Genomic DNA, 19,122 nt, shown 5'->3' with positions numbered 1-19,122 from the left:
CGGCATTTGGAGGTATTTGACCAAGAATGATTGACAGTGTCTGTAACTACTTATTATGTCAAGGCTTCAGCACACCGATTGATGGGAAATGATGTATAATAAATTAGAATGATCACACATCATTTCCCATCGATTGAAATGCCAAATCCTTTGATGGAGTAATGAGTTATGGCCAATACCACTCACTGTCTTAGTGGGAGATTGATTGCGTATCCCTTCATCAATGTGATCAAACAACTAAGGAATCCAAAGTATATATGTAACAAGCAAGTTCTACTACATTTTCAGTATGAGGTAACAGTATAACATCAATGTTGCTTCTGTGAAATTGTCAGTGATATCCAGGTGTAAGGGAAACATGAAAATGTGACAGTTTTCATTTAATGCATATATTTTATATTAGAGAAACATAAGCGGGTTCTCTATAGGTTTTGTGTTCCAACAGAAGCCTGGAGATAGTACCTATCAAAATCAGTAATGGAGTAAATTATAGTCAAGAAAATCATAACTAATGAAAGCTCTATTCTTGCTTTAATATTTTCCTGGATTGCGTGTACTTGCAGAAATTAAACATTGCTCTGACTCAGGAAAGAGTAGGTAGGACTATATCTCCAGGAAAATATATGGCTTCCAAATTAGTAAAAGGAAGGTTTCTAGAAATCAGTTTAATATTGAGAATATTCCTTGCCTTAAAATTTTGTACTTGTCTTCCTTTTGTAAAATTCCTTCATCCTTATGTTAAGCTGTATTTTATAAAATTAGTGATTTATACCAAGAGATCTCTTTACCCATTCTTCTCAGGCTGGATACTTCAGTGCACACTTGTGCATTAATGTATTGAACAATGTGTTAAAGGCCACACCATATTATCTTGTACCTATTTTAGTATGTTATTGCTTGTGTAATCCATGTTTCAGGTGTTGTTTACCTGTAGTATAGTGGTGTTCTCCCTTAGCTAAAAAACTCTGGAAAGCATCCACTAGCATACAAGCTTTTGTAGATGAAGGAAAAAGCAGATGTAGCTGTTCTGTGGCAAAGACTTCTGAAGTAGAAATTAAATCATTCATTTTATATAAATTATGGAAGGAATTGCAGTCATTTTCTGTATATAAATGTTGTTTTATTGGTGCATACAAGTTTTTTTTTGTGTGTATGTGTGTGTGTATAACTGTTCCATGTTGTGATGATGGAGAAACTTGGACCTGTATGTTTGAAGTGTGAAGTTGATTCTCACAAGAAAAAAGAAATGTGTGCTTCTGGGTTACAGATTCACAACAGGAACTGGTCAACAGAGCAGTGACTGCAATATGAATAGATGGAAACTATCTTTAAACCAGACTCTGTTGCTGTCTTGCCATAACAGCATGAGGTTTAACGTGGGCCAATTAACCCTACCTGTCATGAAGATTTTGCAGCAGGCAGTCACTTTCAAAGTGCTAGAGCAAAACAGCCACCAAGGTTGGGGCTGGCTAATTTAAGCTCTCACGAGTATCTGCACAGCACTTCAATAACTACCCTTACAGACTATGCAACTTCTGAAATGTGAAAGCAGTGTGGTCATCCTGCAGCACTGGGGGTGCGGGCAAGTATTGGTAAATTAGGAAATGTTGGAAAGTAGGTTGCTTGTGATACTTTAATTTTGCCTCCCTTTGCATGTGTACTATGTCAGAGCTGTTTAATACATGGTCATCTGGTATGTGTTCCGACTGACTCCTATTGCAGTGGATGTGTTGTGCAAGTAGAAATCAGAGACAGCAATAACTTTTTAGTATTTTTTTAATTGAAAATGAGAAGCACCATTTTACAGTTACACACACCTCAAACATAACTTCCAAAGATACCGAGGAGATTCTGAAACTTTAACTCTTTGTATTTAAATGTGATGAACTTTAGGACTGAATAAGTCTTCAATTGAAAAAGCAAGTTTTGTTTTGTATAATTTGCTTAAACTTGTTGTAAACAGTTCATGGGCTGGTTTGGCCTGGCTCTGTGACTAGTGGGGTGGAGGGATTTCAAAAAATCCACACCTCTGGAGAAGGGAATCAGGGGACCCCAAAATAATTAAAAAAACAGCGGCAACAATCAGAGGAGAAACAAACTAATTTACTAAATATGGTGTCAGAATGCAAGATAATTAGAATTGAAGCTAATAGATATAGTGAGAGAGTATCTGAAAGCTGTAGGCCTTACAGTAATACTGAAGTAGTGCACGCAGTCAGGATGGGCAGCAGTGAGGAGAGATGAAGGAGAAGAGTGGTGAAGAGAAAAGCCGAAGGAAAGCGAGAGTCAGATGACCCTCCACTGCCTTTAATCTATGTTCCCCCCTGTGCAGGAATGATATCAGCATAGTGAGCAGTCTTCTGGGGAATGTAGTTTTTTCTCTTTGGTGTATAGAACTGGGGCATGAACACTTGAATTCCCAGTACAGTAAATGATGTTATGATGTGGAATACCAATGATCATAAAACCATGATGCTTGTGAACTGGCTTGGTTGGGTACAGAGAAGTGGTCTGTGGCATCTTTTTCTCTTTCCTTCCCTTTCTTGTCTATCTGTCCACCCACCTGCCCAGAGGAAGATACACACACAGAGAAAAGCTGGTTGTCATCGGCGTTTCCAGTAAATTGTGGAGAGTTGTTTGACTTCTTTGTGTGAACAGACCCAGCCACAATATTGCTCTTTAGATACTCTTTTGGCATTCTGCAATTTCTGACTATTCAACAGAGATAAGAAAAGCCATTTGTAACTACAAAACCTAGGCGTTATAACAGAGAAAGAACACTTGTGTGGCTTAAGAATTTGGTCTTACGTCTTAATCTTCTGATAAGAGATATTATTCAAGTTTCTCTTTGGTACCTTCAGGAAACCTTGATGTGAAGAACGCTGATAGGTACTGGTGACACCAGGGCAAACAAAAAAAAGTAATTGACTATATAATAGTTCAAGAGTTAAAGGCTCTCAAAGGCTGAGAATTGATTTCTTATTCATATAATATTTTTTGGATATAAGAATAATGTAATTTTTTAAATACGGCTCTTTATTAAGATTCAAACCCAGTATTTCACTTATTGCCCCTTGCATTCCACTCATTTGCTCTGTTAGAAGTTATTACTCACTAGCACAACAGTAGTACTGTGTGTACTATATGTAGTCTGTTCTTGGAAAATATAAGTCAACTTCCAAACCCTTTTTTAATATTTTGATCTGTAAGAATAGACTAAATACATTGAAATTAGTAGGGTTACCATGCTATGTTTTTTATACCACTGTAAGTCACAGTAGAATTTGACCTCAGGTGTTTAACTTGCCACCCATGAAAATCGATGTGGTTGGTGCATTAAAGTTCTCATTTAAATGTACATTGAAACACTGAAGTGCTTTTTATAAAAGGGAATTTTTGACCAATACAGTAAATTGTAACAGCTTCTGACCCTGCTACAATAAATACATAATTTATCACAACTACTCTACTAAATACAATTTTTCTGAAGTATCTCAGAGAGGTAGTTACTTGCGATGCATATGCAATTGCCACTTTTAATATTTAAATGTTTCACTTTTTTGTTCAAAATGGTAAAGGCACATTGGTTTTCATGGCTGAGTCAAAATCAATGTTAAATAATTACACATTGGATAGCTTCAGATGATTTTTCATTTGTATTTTTATACAATATCTCAGAAGGTCAAAACTAAGATTGGGAAAACATGCATGAATACAAATTGCTTTGCCATATTCAGGTTCCTATGAGATCCTTTAGCTTTTGTAGATGATTGAGAAAACTCTTCAAAATAGTAAGGCTGCAGGAGAACAATAAATTCCAGGGGACACAACATAGTGATGTCGGATTTCAGTGAATTGTCCTGTTACCAGGCTCCCCTTTGCACAAATGTAATGGAATTCCTGTCAACTCACACTATCTTAAGGAATTAATTAACACTGAGAAATATGTTAGAAGACTTTGAACTTTAGGATAGAGAAAAATGTATGAAAATCTCATAAGCAGCTAAATGGAAGGAGAAGGTTGGGATAAATGTAATTGTCATACTATTATTTAGGCTATCAAAGCAGCCAAAACTCCTCTGATGAGGAAAGCACAGTGTGGTAAGACAGGGCAGGCCACTGTATTCACACACTTTGCCTACAGTGCTGCATAACTCCACCTGGAGAATTACAGATATTTGAGGACAAAGAAAATGAGAATATTAATCACGCTATACTTCTGGTCCTTATTATTCCTACTTGTATTTTACCAGTGCTTAGAAGCCTCACTCACAAATAACCTTCTGTATATTTTATAAATGCTCTAAGGGTAACCCCTGGCCTAAGAGTTTAGAACTCCATGCGTAAACCAAGGCACTCCAAATTAGTGCAGGCTGACACAACTGCAAGAAAATAAGACCATCTTTTTCAATGTAGTAGACAGTGATCACACCTTAACAGCAACTTTGTCAATGCCCATTGGTGTTTCCATATAAGTATTAGGAAAATTTCTAGGCAGAAGATGCTTTATTTTTGCGAGCATTTAAAGTAGAACCAGCTCAGAGATAGGAAATACTGAAGTGTTTGCATCAAAATTCAACAAGTCTGTAATGAAATGAATTTCCCCTTTTGTCTGAATCTCTCCTTTTTCCGTAGGATAGAGGAAACACAAAGTCTTGTGTCGTGCCAGCCCTCTATAAACTACCACTTGAGCCTGTTGTACTTCCAAGGAAATTGTTTGGGAAAGTGTAGATAATTTACAGATGAAACCTTTCAGTTTTTGTTACTCCAGTCAGACAAATTACACGAATAACAGTACCTTTAAAAACATTTTTTTGCAGTGCTGTAATGATTCTGAAATTAATTCAAGTGATATTATTAGAGGTAAAAATTATTGGAAATCCTGGTTTCTTCTCTGATGTCTCTAAAACTATACCTAAGTGAAACATTTATACTTCAGATCCAGAAATAAAAACTTCTGGCATTGCTCATCATTAGAATTTTTCCCCTCAGGCTTTGTCTTTATTAGCAGCTTAAGAGTATATTTAGCACTGTCATATGTGAAATCTCTTCTGTTTGCTAAACTAATATAGAATAAAATGTCTTTTTTTTTTTACAGTGTTACTCATTCATTACATAAAAATGAAAGAAACTACTTTAGTGTGTATATAGAACTGCTCTCTATTTTTATGACAAAAGGGAGGTGACAATACACATCCCTGAGGCACCCAAGGGTATTATGTAAGAGTCATTAGCGTAATTGATATCCATATAAAGACTGTTGTATCAAACATGATTAAAATGTGCAATATATTACAGAGGTTCCAGAGTTCCAGCTACTTTGTTATAATCTTTCTTCTCGTGGATATGCTTCTTTCTGAAAAAGGCAAATGATTTCAGAATGAAAGATTACCCTTTCCTTCTTTACTAAGATAAAACACCATTTCTAAAAGATGCATTTTTTTCCCGTATGTGATTTCCTCATCTAGAGTGAGATACTGTTTGTCTGCTCATGCAATAACAATATTATCAAGAGAATTCCTTGTTTTATGAAGACATTTTATTTGGAATCATTTCTGCAAACTGCTAATAGGCCTCACAAATTCCTGTAATAGAATAAGATGTCTCTTGATGGCATGCTACATTTACATCCACTTCCACCCTTTGAACAGCAGAATGATGATGCAGCATTTATTCTCCTGAGAGACAAGGAGGTGCATCTTTCTAGGAGAGAGTTTTAACCTTCCATTTCTGTGGGGTTTTTTTCATATATTTAGAGAATTTTTACAATACTTCTGTTGTCTGGTTTTAGATCTTATTTCCTTTTTTCTCCAAACATCTTCCCATTTTCAGATGTTGGTCAGGCAGAAGGTGGTCATCAGAAAAGAAATATTCTACCTTGAGTCCAAACTACAGGGGACCATAGTCACAGAACAAGATTCTCTATAGCAATAGCAGTTTCTAATAGATGGGAAAGCATGAGTTTTCTATGTTTATCTCTGCCCAAAACTTACTGATCCTGGCAGCTCCAGCCCTGGTGGATTTGTTAGCTCACCCTGCCACAATCTGTACCTTTTAAGATCCAGAGTCCTTGATGTAATCACATGAGACACATTCTTCTCTCTGTACCAAGCTGAGATTGCAAGGCCTTCGTTCTTTTTTGGTTATGAGTGTTATGTCCCTTGTTGCCAAATGAAAAAACAGTTTGTGGGTGACTCCCTCATCATGTTTCTTGTTGAAATCATCAGAGTTTAGAAACAATTTCATTAATAATTGTCCTTTGCTACTGATAGATTAGTAGTTTATAATTCTAATGAACTTCAGTATCTTTGTTGGCATTTTCCATAATAGGCTTCATTCCTAAACACAGTATTTTTGATGCATAAGCTCTAACGCTGCTCATTCCCAAGTGAAGATTATGAAGAGAAAAATTTTGTCTGCTCACAGAATATTCTTGCTTACTGAAAAGCTCTTTTTCTGCTAAGAGTTGGAATTTTGCAGGGTTACCTGGTCTTAAAATTTATCCTAAATATGCTTGTTACACATATCGGCATAAGCGTTGTGTCTACAGGCAGAAAAAGATGTTTTTTTTTCTTTTTTTTCTTTTTCCTTGGAGAATCCATCTGAACTGAAGATACTGTGCTTCAGGCCAGCAGGGATGCTGAATAGGTTTGTTCTTATGCATCCGGGTAGAACTGTGGTAAGAACTTGTATAAGAAGTTGCTGTTGGAAGAAAACAGCTGGACATAGAGAAAAGTAGAAACTTCTGATGGACACAAAGTTAGAAATGAGAAATAATGGGAAAGAGTGGGAGAAAAAGGCTTTTCTAGGGAAGTGATCTGAACTGAAAAGGATAGGTGATAAGGAAAATAGTACAGCAGTAGATGTGACATGTTGACACAACAAAGAACATAATGTGTTTTGAGGCAGAAAACCAAAAAGTCAGAAGCTAGAAGTTGCTCCAGAAACCTGGACTTAAGTGTAAGAGTCTTGAATTTCCTGCTGCAACTACCATCAGCAAGTATTTGGCAGGCTGTGTATCTCTTTCACTGTGCCATCTGAGTGTAAGTTAGTATAGAGAGAACTGTGGCCAGCTGCTGGATTTTGCCTTAATAAGAGAAAAAGCTTTGCCTGGCAGTGGGGTGAGGTGACCTTGCTGCCTCAGCCATTCCCCTGCTCAGTTGAGCTATAGGAGTAGCACTGGCAGTATTCATAGGATTTAGTTAGTTCTGGTCTGCTAGGGCTGAATTAACATACTGCACCTGTTTTCCCTGACTATTTTTTTCTGACTATTCAAAATTTCTTATGTGTTTTCCAAAGAAGTTTTAGGCAGAGTTGCTGGGTACTTGTCATACAGTAACAGATATTTGTTGTGTACAAATAACATGCTCAGAAGCAGGAGTCATTATCCCAAAAATCATGAGGCTTGCATGAGCGATGATGAAATCACCACCAGTAGAAGGGAAAGCTTTCCCAAAGGGAACAACAGCATCTGTATGCAGTGACTGTCAGCAGGAACTTTTGGCCCTGCTGGATCTTGTAGCTTGTTATTTTAACTTGGAGTTAAATAATGGAATGTTTCCTCTGTCTTTAGTGCAAGTTGGTTATAGACTATACAGTAAATATATATCCGAATTGTTTTACAGGGCTACGTAAATAGTGAGTTTTCTGTAGGAGATGACAGTGGTGTAATAGCTACACTTAAAGTATGATCTTTCCTTTTACATGAGTGGAGATATTGATTATAGAGTTGGAGTTTTATGGCCAACACTGTGACTTTCCTGTGCAGTAATTGTATATATACTGCAGTTTGCTAAGGACATATGTGATTGCCTGAGAGCAGTGTTGCCCTCTGCTGTGGTAACCTAATTTCAAACCTGGTGCTTCTGGCTTGTGTTATGAATAAAGTAACACAGCAGTGCTACACAAGAATGTGTATGGGAAAAGAGTGGAAGCATTCCTTCTTGTATATTCCACATGGAATCTATTTTACACATAGTGTTTCTTTTTAACCTCAGTCCTAGTCAAATTTATGACGACACTTCTAGGAGTGAAACAAGCAATCTGCAGGTCAGGTTCAATGGAGACAGAACTGGGTAAGTGCACTTACTCTCGTGTAAGCTTTTAGTACTAAGTGTTCGTTTTCAAGAAAGAAAAATCCATATTGCCCAGCATCATTGCAAATTCTGGACTTATGGTTTTTAAGGGATCATCATCAAATGGGAATTTTTTATTGTCCAGTGTAATTAATGGTTTATCTTTTAACAGCATCCTTCATTCAGACAATTTTTAAAATCTCTTTTCACCTCTTGATTAACAAATATACAATCTCAAAGAAAGGACTGGGTTTTCTGTTTGTTTGCTTGTTTGTTTTCAGGCAGGAAACAGGAACATAATTTTGCTTGTCCCAGTGCTAACATAAACTCCTATCAGGAATATGACTTTTTTAGACTTGTTATAAGTCATGAATGTCCAGATGGATGTTTTTAAAAATCAGCCTATGTTAGGTGACATACATTTCAAGTTCAGGTAAATCCCAAGCTTCACACACAGAAGTGTACACCCTCTCTGGACTTCAAAATCAGGCTTAAAGAATAAAACAAACTTGAATTAAATTGGTTTCATTTTGAGAAGTCAAACCCCATAAGACTTTAATACTTGGGTGTATGCTGATGAAATACCATGACTCTAAAGACTATTAATATTCATAGGCAGTCTGAAATAATTCATGACTTTCTAGAGTAATGTTAGATGATGTACAATGGTAAACAGTATCATTTACACTGAACCTTAAAAATTATTGACAAAGACAAGTTCCTAAACACTGACTAAACCTTGTATTTGTTGTTATGATTTCTTGGTTTTATACTTCAAGCAGTTTTTCAATTAACTGCACTGTATTCAGAGTAATTATTCATTTATTATAGTCAGTTTAGATATGGTAAAGATTAAAGGAGTAAAACAAATCATTTCAGTGACATAGGGTAGTGATACACTGTTATTGTTGTGATTTCTTTGCCTCTTGAGTAAGGAAGATTTATAGCAACCATTTTTGAGCGATTCCTTGTTAGCATATTCTGTTATAAGTATTTACTTGCTAATACAAAGTATTTAGATAAAAGAAGCAGCTATATTTTTCTCTTCCTATTCCTTTAGGGAATACAGGTATTCCCAGAATTAAAAAAGCAAACAAACAAAAAAAACCAACATGAAACAAAACCAGCAAACAACACTGTAGATTTTAATAGCATGCATCTAATACATGCAATAAAATTTACTTGACTATTAAAAATGATAGATAATATAATGCACTAGTATTCTAAGATAGCTGCACATGTTGAATGTTGAGAAATTAATGGCATGAAGCAGATGCCTTCAGTCATCTAGGAAGTGTGGTTTCCCAGTGCACTGCAACTGCATGCCCTGCAGTGTGTCATCTCACTTATAAAGGGGTTTTACATGTTTATAAAAGTGTGTTAAATATTGGTAAAGTTTATTTTATGCATTATGCATAAAAGTTGTCATAAGGATTTAACAAAGCAGCTTGCAGAGAAAGATTAGAAATAAAATCTCTGTATACAAAAATGATTTGGATGGTTTAGCTAGATGGTTCAGACTTAAAAAAAAATTAACATTTCACTTACTGTTCTCAAATATTCAGAGAAAGGAGAAAAACAGCACTAACTGAAAAGAGTGAAATATACGTTGTTGCAGCAGTGCATACGAGGATGCCTATTACAGAGATTCTTTTAGTATTTCCATTATAAATCCTCTTTATTCAGTGTAATATTGTGGTAATTTCAAATCACATTTGGTTTTAACTTGGCAAATAATCTGTCAACACAGAAATTCAGTTCATTTATATGTATGCATGCATTTATCCTTATATTTGCACAGACTCTATCATGTTCACACGTTGCTGATGTATAGATTTAAAAATAAGCAGTGATTGTAAATCTGCTTTTTTTTTTTTTCCCTTTTTTTTTTTTTTTTTTTTTGTCCAGTTTTCTGAACCATCAATTTGAAAAGCGATTACAGATCGGATTTTCAAAAGCACTTAGCATTGCCTTAAATGGTCACATTTAAGTTAATGGTAAAATTCCTATGACTTTAACCTAAGTCAGATCAGTCCTGGAATCTCACCCCATTTTTACAGGATGTTTATGAGACCATCTATAAAAGTATAGGGAAGTTAGAGACTGAATGGCATTTTAGCGAGTGCAACTTCAAGAAAATAAAGAAAATAAGGACATGGAGTGATAGGATGAGGGGAAGTGACTCTAAACTAGAAGAGGGGAGATTTAGAGTAGATATTAGGAAGAAATTCTTACTGTGGGGGTGGTGAGACACTGGAACAGGTTGCCCAGTAAGGCTGTGGGTGCCCCCACCCAGAGTTACTCTTTCTGCAGCCATGTTTTTATTTTTATGATGTTGTATGTTCTGTTTGGTGGTTTTTGTTTTTTGTTGTTTTTTGTTTGTTTCCCAATTTGTTAACTTCCTTTTTTTGCTGCATTTTCCCCACCTTCATGCATCTCTGCCTGGTCAAGATGCTGCCTGTAACACTGTAAGATAATTTATATAATTTCAGCAAATAAGTTGGCTATAGGCATAACACCAGAAAAAGAATTGTTGAAGTGTTTAGTGAAATGTCCAGAAGTACCTGGAGGCTTTTTCTCTGGGTGAGCCAGATTTCTTAACTTCCATTTATTCCCAAGAACAGGTACAGTTCCCGTGTTTAAAAATAAAAACAATAATGGAAAACAACCACACAATGAAGAAACAAAGAGACATTTCTAGAAAAGACATCATTATTTGTCAGTGTATTAGAGGAGACTGATGTTTCAATATCTATTCTTGGCCTTTATCAAACTGGATATCAATTCAGAAGTGTTTTTTTTGACTGAGTTTGTGGCTATGGGCTGTTTCTGTAAAGATTCTCTGTATTTCTCACAGACTCTGACCTATCTGGTACAGCTGATAGTAGCCGTGGTCATTGCATCAGTTTGTCTCATGGCTCTGGATTCCAAAATGGAAATCTTTCTGCTATTATTTGGCTAACTGCTGATCGAGTGCCAACAGACAGACATAATGTTACTGAGACAGCGTTTAAGTAATCATTAAGTTAATCAGTATTTAAGTACATTTGAAAAACATAAGTGATCAAAAGAGAAACCTCTACATTTCTTTTGAAAAAGAAGCTCAAATAGAGTGATTTCAGTCAGAAATTGGAGGAATCAAGAATTTGGACTACATTTTGGGTGATAGGCTTTGTCAGTTCAGTTTCTTTTAGCTGGTCTATACCCAGAGAATTGCTGGTGTTCAGAGTTCATTGCAGCTACAGATTTGCTTTTAATCAACAGGTATACAGTACTTTTGCTATCTGCTACTGTTCCTGTATAAAACATTAATGTCTTTTATCACTTGCCTGGAAGACAGTCATAGCTGGATGTTCAATGAGTTGTGTAGTATCACTGAACTTTTACATGATGGCTTATTGCCTTTTTGAGGCACTATATGTTTTTCAGGACTTTATGTTTTAAAATATGAGACTATTTTAAAATATTCTTAGGTCAAGGTTGTTTGGGACACAGTATATTGTATCTTAACTTGAATTTTCTTGGTGTTTCTTTTGCATAGGTCAATACATTCAAATTTGTAAACTTCAAAGTAAGAAGTCCAAATAAAATATTTACTACCTAAAGAGACTATTAAAATGTAGCTATCAGAAGTCCAGATGACTTGGCACAGAGAAAGGGACATAGTTTCCTTTAGGACATCATTCAGATCTAATCTGAAATTTCTGCTAAAACTCATGAGCCTACCTGCTCTGTGCCCTGATGGAAGCATTCAAGTCCTGTTTCTCTAATAGCTTCATAGTATTTGACTATTCTTTGTATTTTACCAGCTTTGGGATGTTCCAAGATTTGGATGGATCCCAAGTATGATTAGATTCAAGAGAAATACGTAAACCACAAAAAGTTCTCTGGGATGCTACATTGCTGTTTTGCTGTAGAACACTGCTGGTCTTCAGAAACTATCAGTACAACAGAGTGTGCTAGGCTAGCTGGAAGTAGGGTTTTAGAATACTTTGAATAATGGTGCCTGCATCACAAATTTTTTTATTTTTATTTTTTAGCAAGAAATTACAATTCCAAAGGAACAGAGCAGGTTCTTTATACTCATTATGGGTTATTGTGTGAAAATGCTGTACTGATTTGAAGGAACACCCATAAATTTGGTAGATGATTTCTGTGAAGTGACCAAGAATGAAAATGTTTACTGCAGAAGAGATTTTCAAGAAGCGAATAGGAGTTACACCTTATTTAATCTCTGGAAATCTCAACCTGTGTGGTTGTTCGGTGTGACCACTGGCATAATAAATGAAGGTACAGATATTAAAGTGATACAGGCTCAGTAGGCTACAATAAATACAGAAAGACTAGGACTTGTAATTAGTAGAAAGTAGAAACTAGTAGAAATCTTATTTCTCCATCCCCCACAGAATATTATATGCTGCTCAGTGTAATGAAGTACCGATGGTTAGTAAGCCATTAATGGACCTTCAGTATGATTTAGGATGGAATTTCATATGTTTACTGGATCAGAATCTGATACAAATTGAAAGAACAGGGAATTCATAAGTAGGGGATTTTTCAGCACTTTTCTGGTGTCCTGACCCTGGAGATCCCTGAAGGAAAAAACAGTCTCCAGTATAAATAGAGATAGAAGCACCAAATTGAGTAACAGCTGCCAAAGAGCTGCTTCACTAACCATGCTGAAGAGATATTTCCTGTTCTTGCTGTGTTCCTTCTTTGTCATGTTATGCATAGTACCCATGAACTGAGATCAGGTTATCTAGGTTTTGTTGTGGTCTGAGGAGCTTCGAATTAGAAGGACATTTTCAGGCGTGTGTTAAGATAGCTTTTATTTCCCCTTTGCACTGCTGGCATAGCACAAAAGGAATGTAAAAATATCTGTAAATTATGCTATTTTGGCCTGTTTATCATAAAACAGAATTGCATTGCTATGCATGAACCACTTTATTTTTATTTTTCATTTCTTAATTTTTGCTGCTAATCAGAGATTTTTGTTTTTTTGCAAGAGAGAAGCTTGCAGCAATCAGTGTTGTGCTTACAGCATCTTTTCTTTGTGAAGGAGAATTCTTGGCTAGCAGAAAGTAGAAGCTGCCCTCGAATACTGTAGGCTATGTCAGTGGTCAAGAGAGGCATTGGCATCTTGACCTAGAATATACTGCCTAAACTTCTGGATCATTTGTCTTTCTCATCTTCACATCTTTTGGAGAAGAGCTGGTGATCCTTACAGACCCCATAAAGAACAAGGAAATAGATTCATTTAAAAAAAAATAATAAAAAAATATGAGTACATTATACAATTGTTGGTGTTAATTTTGATAGAATTTTAATCAACTTTCTGATTGCATCACAATAAATAGAGTCAAAAATAGCAAAAGATTCTCTTTGTAGAAACCAACCAGTACGGGAAGGAAGGATGAGCCTAAAGTGGGTAAATGCTGATTATGCACTAGTGGGTACTGTTTTTGACACTGAAATACTGTTTTCTATTTGATGCTCAAAAGAAGCATAATTTGGAGGGGTGATGATGCTGTGATTGAAGTTAATATATCCAAAGGTCTTAGGCATTCTAGCAAAACAAACATTGACTGTGTATGTTTACATGTCCTGTCAGGGAGTTAGTAACAAGGTGAAGACTAAATACAGTTCTTCTGGTTAGAGAACAAACCATGTTTAAAATAAATGGAGGGAACTGGAAGATTTTTGTAAGCTCATGACTGTAGCTACATTACTGTGCTTGTGTAAAAGTGGTTTTGGTTACCCAGACCATTGCCATCAACGTATCTGGCAAGAGACATCTTGCCAACTCTCACATCCTTCCTTTTTTGTATAATTTGTATTAATCTTGCAGAGTAGTTCTGTTATGCAGACTCTACAAAAAAGCTATGCATGGGGATTATGCAAATCTTTTCCAGGCCAGCTATGCAATGAGTAGATCCTGAAGAACATATATTTTTACATGTTTTGTTTGGGAAAAGTTTCAACTTTCTGCTTTCTGTTTGACACTCACAATGGGCTTTTCCAGTCTCTGGGATGTTGGGAACTGCATGCTAGAGCAGACAAGGATGTTTGACCCTAGAAAGCTTTAAACACACACAAACAGACTTTCAGACTCATATATGATTGTTAAACTGATGGACTTTAAGGAAACAGCTATTGTGTATGACAATATGATCTGATTATACTGCAGGGGAATGTTTGGCTTATGCGTACTGCATATAAGTGCAAAACTGCTTATTTATAGTACTGTGTGCTTTTGCCTTGTATCTATTTATGTCTCATGTCTAATATGTGATGTTTCCGCGTAAACACTGAACTACTGCTTGAATAAAATGGGGTTACGTTGCACCTTACTGCTGTTAAAACACAGAAATGGGTAGCAACAAGAATGACTCAGTGAGCAAAGTTGCTATTAAAGCATTTGTGCATTAATGGTTTCTATCTGTAATCCATATAACACGATGATGAGAAAAGCGAGGTGAAACAGAAGATTAATGAAAACAATCAGTGGTAATTTCTGTGCTTTTGCTAAATAAGAGTCAATTTATAGCTTTAGTATTGGAATTAAAGTAATATAAAGTCTTAAACTGAAACTGAGCCTATGGCATTGGGCTGGCTGTCCCTGCGTATTGCTCTCTTAATGCACTTGGAATGCTGGAATGTTTTTCAGTAGAGTCAGTTTTCCTATTGCTGGCTACTCTTTTGTAGGAAAAGAAATATCTTGTTATTGCAACAGCAATAACACCTGTTTTGGAAGTAGCTGACATCATTTTTCCATCTGTAATCTGCAGTAAACTGATTCTAAATTTCAAGACAAATGTTGCAGAATTATATTTCTTGTTTAATTTCTACTGTTCCTTCAAACAGCAGTTTGCAGAATGCATCTGGGTTTACGGCTAATGACCCATGAGCAATAAGCAACTGTTTAAGTAAAATGCACTATGAAAAAGCTTTTACCAAACAGCATTTTAATATTTTAAATAGATTTTCCATTGCAGGCTCTTTGTAACTGGATTACTTCTCTGATGTGTTCTGACAGAGCTGTTGTTAGGGATACTCCATTAACTTTGTCTGTCATCTTATTTTCCCCAGTATCCAACATAACACCCTTATATTTCATAATTTGTATTGCTATCAGTGCTGATTTGTAAATGTGCAAATTATAATTAACAACGGCCACTACTTCTATTAAATATTAAATCATTCTTGCAGCTTATATTTTCCACAGCAGATGGAGCCCTGTGGTATGCAAATAGAGTTTCCTTAAGTAGTCAGCAGTTTTAACCAAAATTTTGGCTCTAAAAATGCATTTTTTTGTTTCTATACTGTTTAGGTTAATATTTATTCACTGCAGATTCCCATTCTCCCCATAAGAATTTCATGGACTATTACATTCTAACACCGAGGTTTTGTTTCACTTCATTAATAGCTCCTTAATCATATGGCTTGCTTGTAAAGTACAAACGCTTGTTATTTGTACTCATGCTGCAGTATTGCATAAGAAGCATTCACTTATATTTCAGTATGTATAGCAGAAGCAAAAATGCTGGGTACACCACCATAGTTTTTAATTTGAAAACCAATCTACATGAACAGTTTTGTGTTGTTGTTTTTTTCTTTTTTTCCCTCCAGAATAAGCAAAAGCATTTACTGTTTTATATCGTGTCTTAAACATTCCATTAAATGTCATCAGCTGATTCAGGAAAATGTATTGCAAAAATATTAGAGAACTGTAAAATGTGTAAATGTAACAAATGCTCAGAACACAGGAGGGAAAGAAAGTCCAACATTTATCAGTTGACGATAAAACAGCAAGAAACATTGGTAGAAGAACATTATATTTCACTAATTTGTAGTACCTTAGGCATGAAACTGTTATTTTTCGTGTTTACTGCTGTGCTGTTTTATTAAAAGAACACTGATCCAAAATTAATACAGCCTTTCTAACGTGTAATCTGGAAGGCCAGCAGTGTTATTCAGGAAATGGTTTCACCATCCACCCGAGCAATTGCAAATGAAGATTTTTCAAATGATCGACTCAGAGATTGTATCCTAAATAAGGGCAACCCTTTTTTTCTTTCCTTCACATTTTTAAATGGACACAGGAATGTAGCGCTCAAGGACATTAACTGCCAAATTAACCAAAGAGTAATGAAAACTTCTCTGACTGAACATTTCAGTGAGCTGAAATGGTCTCGGTGATATAGAAATGAATTGTAGCAAGTTAGGGTCTTGTCTCCCTGCAGTTTCAGTAGGAGCTAGAATTAGCATGCTAAATAGGATCATCAACTGTAAACAACTGGGTTGAAGTATCCTGGAATCCATGCAGTGAATGCACACTGGGACTTCGATACCTCTCATAACTCTGATGTTCCATTTACTCATGAATGTTAACCTGTTTTAATCTGAACTTGTAACTGACGCCAGAACAGGGTCTTAGGCTCAGTAACTAGCTAGGCTGAGTAGAAATAGCTCTGGCTACTCTGAGGATTTGCATCTGCCGAGGAAGTACTTCTAGAAATATTCCATATGACAAGGAATTCTGGCAACTTGGTAGGACCAGGCACCAGATATTTCAAGAAGGAAAAGTAAGTTTAACCAAGGGAACAGTGAGCAGGGAGGCACTGTTGGAGATTGGATTCTGACACCCTCTCTGTGCCCTGCTGCCAAGCACTGGTGCACTTCTAACAAACCAACACAAGTCCTAGAAGCAGACTGCTTGTGGCAGCCTGGAACTTTGTATGGGTTGGTCTACTTGTGTGGTAAACTAGTGAGTTATTCTCCACTGAACCTGATAGAACTGCATTTTCCTTACCTTAGCCCACTTAGAAATGTAAATGAATTTTCAGTAATCAGGATCCATAATTTTAAGGAACTCATGCAATTGGCAGAAACTATTCAAATACGTATTACAATACTGATTGGAAACATATCACAAATCATTTTATTCTTTTTGAGAGCTTTTTGAGACATTGAATATTACAATATTTACCAGCAGCACATGCATATTCTGGATACTTCTTCCTCAGTGCATGTGTCAACTTACTAACATGTATGAAATTACACAGGCCCAAGTTTAATAACTAGAAATAAGAAAACTTACATGACTGCTTAACAACAAGAACTGTCTTCACAGGTATGTACACATAGGTTGGTTGAAATATTATTGGCAAGCACTGTGTTTTACTCTCCAAGCAGCAAAAGTACATATAATGTGTTATGTCCATGGATTTCTATTTGGCTGTGTGTGTGGTAAGTGTGAGAGTTGCAGTCAGCCCTGCATTGCACCATCTTTTCCTCAGTGTTCTCTTGTTGTCTATGCTTGAGCTAGATGCAGTCAACAAAAAAATGGCACCTAATGCCATTCATTGTCACTTGCAGAGCATTAATGGAGATCAAACAATGGATGTGAGCACAGTGAGGTGGTGGGTTGCGTGTTTCAGCAGTGGCAATAGTGACAGTGGGTCACCCCCACTGTTGCAGATTTTTTTGAGCATGGCACGCAGGCTCTTGTTCATCACTAGTGAAAATGCACAGCTAATGGTGATGACTGTGTTAAAAAATTGTGTTTTATAGCTGAGAGTTTGATCTAGTTTTGCTCTTTGTATCTATTGTAGTTTCTATGGAAATAAATAGGAGGTGTTTCTTTTGGATTGATCTACGTATTTGGTGCATTTCAGTGCAGTATATCATCAGTGAAGATGTTGTGCATGGAAGAAAATCATCCAGCACACTCCCTCTCCTTGTGAAGCCACAGTTGTGATATGCAGTACCTCTGAAAACCTGATATGTAATAGTTAAGGAATGATTGTACAGGCAAAGGAACAACTCAATATCTGATCAAAAGAAGTCATCAGGGCAGAGCCTACTTTCTTTATAGGTTCAAAAGCACAGCTGAGTGAAATCCATTAGGCTGTTTCTACTTAGAATCTGAGGAAATCCTCTCTGGAGAAGCTAAGGAAACATGAGCGTATTTCAGTCAGTCACTGATATCCCACTTAAACCTTATTTAAAATCTGTCTAAGGAGGAACTGATATTTCATCTGTGAAACTGTAGTATTCCTCTTCTCTAGGAGGAGGCTAGTTAGAAGTATTTTAATTATAATGAACTATTTAAGTGGATATTTGTCTTGAATTCCTTTCAAGAAGCCTTGCTGTTCTCAATGTGGGAGACTGGAGCACTATGAATTGTCAAGGAAGCAGTCTTTAAATACCAATCCCTGTATTTTTGAAGGTTAAAGCACTGCTAAGATCTGTGCATCACTCCCCTTGAAATCGTTGTGTTTTTTTGTGTGTATGTGTGTGTTTTTTGATATATATATGTATATATATATATATATGTGTGTGTGTGTATATATGTGTGTGTGTGTGTATATATATATATGTATATATATGTGTGTGTGTGTGTATATATATATATATAGTAATTTTGGGTAATGGTGAAGGTAAGAGGAGACAGTTGTTCCACAAGGGCTACCTATGTGACTTTGGATGAGATTTGTGGGCTTCTTTAGATGTCTCAATAACTCAAGAGTAGAACTCCTGCTTTCAGCTGGGCACCAGAGGATCATTCCATTGTCCCAAGGTCCTTCTGTGCTATCTCATCCTTGGCTATTCTTATTCAAATATAAGAACTTTGCTTTTCCACATAATATAAAATGGTAACGCTATTTTTGCTTTCTTCCACCACTCTGAGGCAAATTAATTTCTAAGTGTGATGTCTTTAAATTGATGCACATCGGAAAGGAGAGCAGGCTGCACATTTTCATCTGCTTTTCAAGAATATACATTTACAGTTTTATTGTGTCTCTGTGTAGCAGAAAAATGGAATGTAGGGAGAAAAGAAGTTGGTGGAAAGTGTTTAGAATTCTGGGTCTTCTAGAGTAGATTACAGCAGATTGAAGCATAGGTGGATATATTTATTTTTTAAAGAACTGGTAGGTAAATTAAATACAGTAGAAGTTGTAGAGACATACAGAAACAAGCTCTATTATGAAACAACATTTCACAAGACTGCATTTAATCATAACATAGCATAGCATGAAGTCTG

General features: G+C 36.1%; 1 protein-coding gene across 1 annotated transcript in view; it reads left to right on the top strand.

Annotated features, from left to right (window-relative positions):
• LOC140255613 (uncharacterized) overlaps positions 1-19,122 on the top strand; it is a 430,899-nt gene that overhangs the window by 111,508 nt on the left and 300,269 nt on the right. The window lies entirely within an intron of this gene.

The sequence above is a fragment of the Excalfactoria chinensis genome, chromosome 8 (genome assembly GCF_039878825.1).
Source record: "Excalfactoria chinensis isolate bCotChi1 chromosome 8, bCotChi1.hap2, whole genome shotgun sequence".
Lineage (NCBI taxonomy): Eukaryota > Metazoa > Chordata > Aves > Galliformes > Phasianidae > Excalfactoria > Excalfactoria chinensis.
The sequence above is the reverse complement of the archived record's forward strand: the minus strand, read 5'-3'. Positions and strand labels throughout refer to the sequence as shown.